This window comes from Panulirus ornatus, chromosome 17 (genome assembly GCF_036320965.1).
Source record: "Panulirus ornatus isolate Po-2019 chromosome 17, ASM3632096v1, whole genome shotgun sequence".
Lineage (NCBI taxonomy): Eukaryota > Metazoa > Arthropoda > Malacostraca > Decapoda > Palinuridae > Panulirus > Panulirus ornatus.
The window spans coordinates 49,058,875-49,065,713 of record NC_092240.1 but is presented as its reverse complement, the minus strand read 5'-3'; the positions used below and the strand labels follow the sequence as shown (position 1 = coordinate 49,065,713).

At 42.5% G+C, this 6,839-nt stretch overlaps 1 protein-coding gene across 44 annotated transcripts in view; it reads left to right on the top strand.

Moving 5' to 3' along the window:
- Window positions 1-6,539: 6,539 nt before the first annotated feature.
- Window positions 6,540-6,839, top strand: part of LOC139754721 (uncharacterized) — a 201,893-nt gene continuing 201,593 nt past the window's right edge. For 41 of the 44 annotated variants that reach the window (XR_011713934.1, XR_011713935.1, XR_011713936.1 and 38 more), the window contains exon 1: window positions 6,540-6,696. The gene's annotated coding sequence lies outside the window, so the exon portion shown is untranslated. The remainder of the gene's footprint in view (window positions 6,697-6,839) is intronic. The other 3 variants (XM_071672307.1, XM_071672346.1, XM_071672338.1) reach the window with 3 other exon arrangements.

The following is a 6,839-nucleotide window of genomic DNA, read 5'->3' as shown; positions in this document are numbered from 1 at the left end:
CCATCACCACCTGCCCTGACCCACAGGACGTCCAGCCCCATCACCACCTGCCCTGAGCCACAGGACGTCCAGCCCCATCACCACCTGCCCTGACCCACAAAGGACGTGGTGTCCAGCCCCATCACCACCTGCCCTGACCCACAGGACGTGTCTAGCCCCATCACCACCTGCCCTGACCCACAGGACGTCCAGCCCCATCACCACCTGCCCTGACCCACAGGACGTGTCTAGCCCCATCACCACCTGCCCTGACCCACAGGACGTCCAGCCCCATCACCACCTGCCCTGACCCACAGGACGTCCAGCCCCATCACCACCTGCCCTGACCCACAGGACGTCCAGCCCCATCACCACCTGCCCTGACCCACAGGACGTGTCTAGCCCCATCACCACCTGCCCTGACCCACAGGACGTCCAGCCCCATCACCACCTGCCCTGACCCACAGGACGTCCAGCCCCATCACCACCTGCCCTGACCCACAGGACGTCCAGCCCCATCACCACCTGCCCTGACCCACAGGACGTGTCTAGCCCCATCACCACCTGCCCTGACCCACAGGACGTCCAGCCCCATCACCACCTGCCCTGACCCACAGGACGTGTCTAGCCCCATCACCACCTGCCCTGACCCACAGGACGTCCAGCCCCATCACCACCTGCCCTGACCCACAGGACGTCCAGCCCCATCACCACCTGCCCTGACCCACAGGACGTCCAGCCCCATCACCACCTGCCCTGACCCACAGGACGTGTCTAGCCCCATCACCACCTGCCCTGACCCACAGGACGTCCAGCCCCATCACCACCTGCCCTGACCCACAGGACGTCCAGCCCCATCACCACCTGCCCTGACCCACAGGACGTCCAGCCCCATCACCACCTGCCCTGACCCACAGGACGTGTCTAGCCCCATCACCACCTGCCCTGACCCACAGGACGTGTCTAGCCCCATCACCACCTGCCCTGACCCACAGGACGTCCAGCCCCATCACCACCTGCCCTGACCCACAGGACGTCCAGCCCCATCACCACCTGCCCTGACCCACAGGACGTGTCTAGCCCCATCACCACCTGCCCTGAGCCAGGTAAGCAACCATTTTATTTCATAGAAAAAAAAAGAAACCACAAATAGATAAAAAAAATCTATTGTCACAAGGGTCGCAAGTGTCTTCTATAAACACCCAGCCTAATAGTCTTTCACTATATACATTTTCCCTACGTCCATAGTAATAACTTCGAGTATATAAATCGCTATAATGTGGAGTCCATTTATATAGACAACTATATATATTCTCCCGTCCATAGTAATAACTTCGAGTATATAAATCGCTATAATATGGAGTCCATTTATATAGACTGAACTATATATATTCTCCCGTCTATAGTCATAACTTCATGGGTATATAAATCGCTATAATATGGAGTCCATTTATATAGACTGAACTATATATATTCTCCCGTCCATAGTCATAACTTCATGGGTATATAAATCGCTATAATGTGGAGTCCATTTATATAGACTGAACTATATATATTCTCCCGTCCATAGTCATAACTTCATGGGTATATAAATCGCTATAATGTGGAGTCCATTTATATAGACTGAACTATATATATTCTCCCGTCCATAGTCATAACTTCATGGGTATATAAATCGCTATAATGTGGAGTCCATTTATATAGACTGAACTATATATATTCTCCCGTCTATAGTCATAACTTCATGGGTATATAAATCGCTATAATATGGAGTCCATTTATATAGACAGGCTTATAAATTCGTCTGTTTCAATATTATATCATCCAATACGTTAACCCACTCTCTGCCATGGCGCTACATACCAATGCGTGGGAAAGTGTGTAGCAAAATGCAGTGGGCAGCCATCATGCAGAAATAGGATGAAACATGTCTTTTTTGTACTTAAGATGGTGTTCAGTTAAGTAGGAGGACTGAGGTTTGTAGCCTCGCTTTAACCATGCCATACACGTCTTAAGTAGCATCATGAACATGGGTATAAGTAACAATGTGAACATGGTTATAAGTAACAATGTGAACATGGTTATAAGTAGCAATGTGAACATGACTATAAGTAACAATGTGAACATGACTATAAGTAACAATGTAAACATGGTTAGAGAGATTATTCTTCCATTCCTGGTCCATGGCGACGTAATACACTCCTATCACCTTTTCTCACCGTTCTTCTTTTGTTCTCACTCAAATTTTCTTTTCATTACAAAAATTCCTTATGCCCATTGAACACTCCAAACCCGCCTGAGTTAGAATTACTTTGACGCTTTATCTTTGCATGTCATGGCATTTTTCATAGATATATATTATTCCTTAGAACTTTCTGCTTAAACTAGAAATTGACCAAACCCTTTTTACATCATCAAATCCTTCTAGAAACTGACCAAAACCCTTTTTACATCATCAAATCCTTCTAGAAACTGACCTAATCCTTTTTACATCATCAAATCCTTCTAGAAACTGACCAAAACCCTTTTTACATCATCAAATCCTTCTAGAAACTGACCAAACCCTTTTTACATCAGCAAATCCTTCTAGAAACTGACCAAACCCTTTTTACATCATCAAATCCTTCTAGAAACTGACCAAACCCTTTTTACATCAGCAAATCCTTCTAGAAACTGACCAAAACCCTTTTACATCGTCATATCCTTCTAGAAACTGACCAAAACCCTTTTTACATCATCAAATCCTTCTAGAAACTGACCTAACCCTTTTTACATCATCAAATCCTTCTAGAAACTGACCTAACCCTTTTTACATCATCAAATCCCTCGAGGTTTTTCCCCCTTCGAAGGCAATGATCAATACATGCCCAGAATCACTTAGAAATCTATTTTAGAACATCAAAAGTTAGGTGTGAGTCTTGCTCGCATTTTGTCCTCTTTGACCCTAACCCTGGAAGGGGTTAACAAACCTCCTTTCACAACTCAGTCTCTCGTCCATTTTACCTCCCTCGTCCATTTTGCCTCCTGATGTTAAGAAAACATTTTGAATCTCTCTATTCCCGTCTTGTCTTATCTCTGTTATCATTCTTCGTGGGAATTACTTAGTGCTTCTCTTACTAGTCATTTACTTTTTTTTCTTTTTTCCCCTCGCCTATTTGGTATTCTGCCATCCTTCGCTGAATGAAGAAGGCTCATACACCCCACTCCACAAACTCGCAGCCATTAAACCGCTTCTCCTCTTTAATCAGCTCCCATCATACTTTATCACATTCTTTTTATACCGATCTTCTTTCACAGTCTCTATCTTTCTTTCTGAAGAAAATAAAACACATTTACACTATTTGCTTCTCCCTTTTAATCAGCTGCTATCATACTCTGTCACATCCTTTTTATATCGATCTTCTTTCACATTCTTTCTTTCTGAAGAGAAAAACACATTTACACTATTTGTTTATCTTTCCAGTAACCATTTTCTATTACTTGAAGGACCTGATTTTTTTTATTATTCATAATTTTTTACCTCCCGTTCCCAGTTAAGATTCAAGGCAGCTAAATTCTTCCTCTATCTACTTTGTTTTCTTATTAAACATCTTTTGGATCAAGATTCATCTAATTGAGCCCACATGCGTGACGACCATTTTTAAATGGCTTCTTTAGATGCCTTTCAAGTTGTATTACGTCTGTCTGTCTGAAGATACAAATTCATTCTCTCGTTGCTTTTAAATTCCTTCACTTTTGTTTAAATAGCTTCATCAGCTTCACCTAGAAAAGGATGCATCTTCACTGACTCGTTTCCCTATATATATATATATATATATATATATATATATATATATATATATATATATATATATATACGGTTAAAGTGCATGAACGCGCACCTTCATAGAACATACAAACCTCCAACAGCCAGGATCACATGCCTGCCTCTTGCACAGGGGTCCCAGGTTCGATCCTGGCTGTTGCAGGTTTGTATGTTATATATATATATATATATATATATATATATATATATATATATATATATATATATATATATATATATATATAGTATACTTAATCGCTGTCTCCTGCGTTAGCGAGGTAGCGCAAGGAAACACGAAAGAATGGCCCAACCCGCCCACATGCACATGTATATACATACACGTCCACACACGCAAATATACATACCTATACATCTCAATGTACACATATATATACACACACAGTCATATACATATATACACATGTACATAATTCATACTGTCTGCCTTTATTTGTTCCCATCGCCACCTCGCCACACATGGAATAACAACCCCCTCCCCCCTCATGTGTGCGAGGTAGCGCTAGGAAAAGACAACAAAGGCCCCATTCGTTCACGCTCAGTCTCTAGCTGTCATGTAATAATGCCCGAAACCACAGCTCCCTTTCCACATCCAGGCCCCACAGAACTTTCCATGGTTTACCCCAGACGCTTCACATGCCCTAATTCAATCCATTGACAGCACGTCGACCCCGGTATACCACATCGATCCAATTCACTCTATTCCTTGCACGCCTTTCACCCTCCTGCATGTTCAGGCCCCGATCACTCAAAATCTTTTTCACTCCATCTTTCCACCTCCAATTTGGTCTCCCACTTCTCGCTCCCTCCACCTCCGACACATATATCCTCTTGGTCAATCTTTCCTCACTCATTCTCTCCATGTGACCAAATCATTTCAAAACACCCTCTTCTGCTCTCTCAACCACGCTCTTTTTATTTCCACACATCTCTCTTACCCTTACATTACTTACTCGATCAGACCACCTCACACCACATATTGTCCTCAAATATCTCATTTCCAGCACATCCACCCTCCTCCGCACAACTCTATCCATAGCCCACGCCTCGCAACCATACATTGTTGGAACCACTATTCCTTCAAACATAGCCATTTTTGCTTTCCGAGATAATGTTCTCGACTTCCAAACATTCTTCAAGGCTCCCAGGATTTTCGCCCCCTCCCCCACCCTATGATTCACTTCCGCTTCCATGGTTTCATCCGCTGGTAGATCCACATACACACACACACACACACACACACACAACACAAATATATTATATATATATATATATATATATATTATATATATATATATATATATATATATATATATATATATATATATACTTAATCGCTGTCTCCTGCGTTAGCGAGGTAGCGCAAGGAAACACGAACAAGATTGGCCCAACCCATCCACATACACATGTATATACATAAACGCCAAGACACGCACATATACATACCTATACATTCCAACGTGTACATGCATACACATCCACAGACATATATACACACATGTGTATGTTCATACTTGCTGCCTTCATCCATCCCGTGAATCCACGCATCCATTACGGCACACAATTCGCCGTAATATTGTGAACATTCATCCATTTTCCTCATATTCTCTCGGGAATGCAAGTTTACACATCCACTTTCACTGCAATATCCAATTTCATCCACCCGTTTATATCAACCACGACCCTTCAATCCAACTATAGCATGTCCATATTATTACAGCAGCTAGAAATATATAGCAGCCATCTTTCTTATATATATATATATATATATATATATATATATATATATATATATATATATATATATATTATATATAAATGGCTGGGAATGTGATGAGAAGGCTGCTGGGGTCCCCCATAGAGGTACAGCTATGGATGTGGGGAGGCCCATGGGTCACCATTTTATCTCTCCTCCATTGTCAATGTTCATTTACTTTAAAGGCTTTCCTTGCTCATAACAAAAAATAAAAATGGAAGCGATGCAAATAGCAGTTAGCCCCCACAGGATGGTGTACTGATGAACATAGTCCCTGGTGCCTGGAAATGTAGCTAAGGCTGTGTGTAGTGGTCCTCCATCGTGTCAAGGTGACACCGCCAGAGATGTTTTCTCTATACCTTAAAGGGGATGTGTCCCCCAGTTTACAGACATTATGTAAGAATGTTAGAGTAAAAGGGGGAGAAAAAAAAAAAAAGGTGCGCCACCTTCCTACAAAAGGGAAAATGTGTACAGAAATCATATCTCTTCATTCCTTCTTAAAATGACAGGGGATAAGTAAGTGTGGTTTGTTTTATTGATAAAATAATTTGCCCCTAATGGTAAGAATGCCAGTTCAAGCAAGAGCTGTCCCGGGATAACTTTAACATGCAAAAATTCTGATTAAGATGGCTTTTCCGATGTATCGAAACACATCTCAAGGAAGACCGAATCACCACCGCTACATGTTCTGATGTGGGTGAATGACCATGCCACTTAAACGGCACACTTAAAACTTTTTTTGAAGTCCTCAGAGCCAAGCCATATGTGTTAAGTGAGTAGATGGGAATATAGCAGAAAATGATTCCCTCACTTAGCGGATTTTCTCAATGAATTGGCAACGCTGATTCACCCTCATCGGCGTCGACTCGATCACACTTTCCGAAAATATTCGAATCAAAGTTTAGCGACGCAGTAAACCAGATTTGATAAATCAAGCGGGCAAAACACTTTGTTTATGCATTTCAATTTTGTATTTGGTAGATTTCGAATATAGATGGAAGTACCGACTAGTTAGATAAATTCGGAGCTTGAGTACATATCAGTCAGAGACCTGCGGGTGCGCAAAGGAGGTCGTGTCCTCGCCTTCCTCGTACCGGCACCAATGTCAATTACACGAAGATAACCAACCGCTCACAAGGTGAGATACTGGTATTTCGCTATTTGAAGGTTGAATCTAAGTAGCTAGACTGAAATATAGAATTGGCCATTGTGGATTAAATTAGGGTTGGTTTTTTGGGAGTGTGTGTTTGGGGTTTCCCGTATGGGCGATGACGCAGCTGG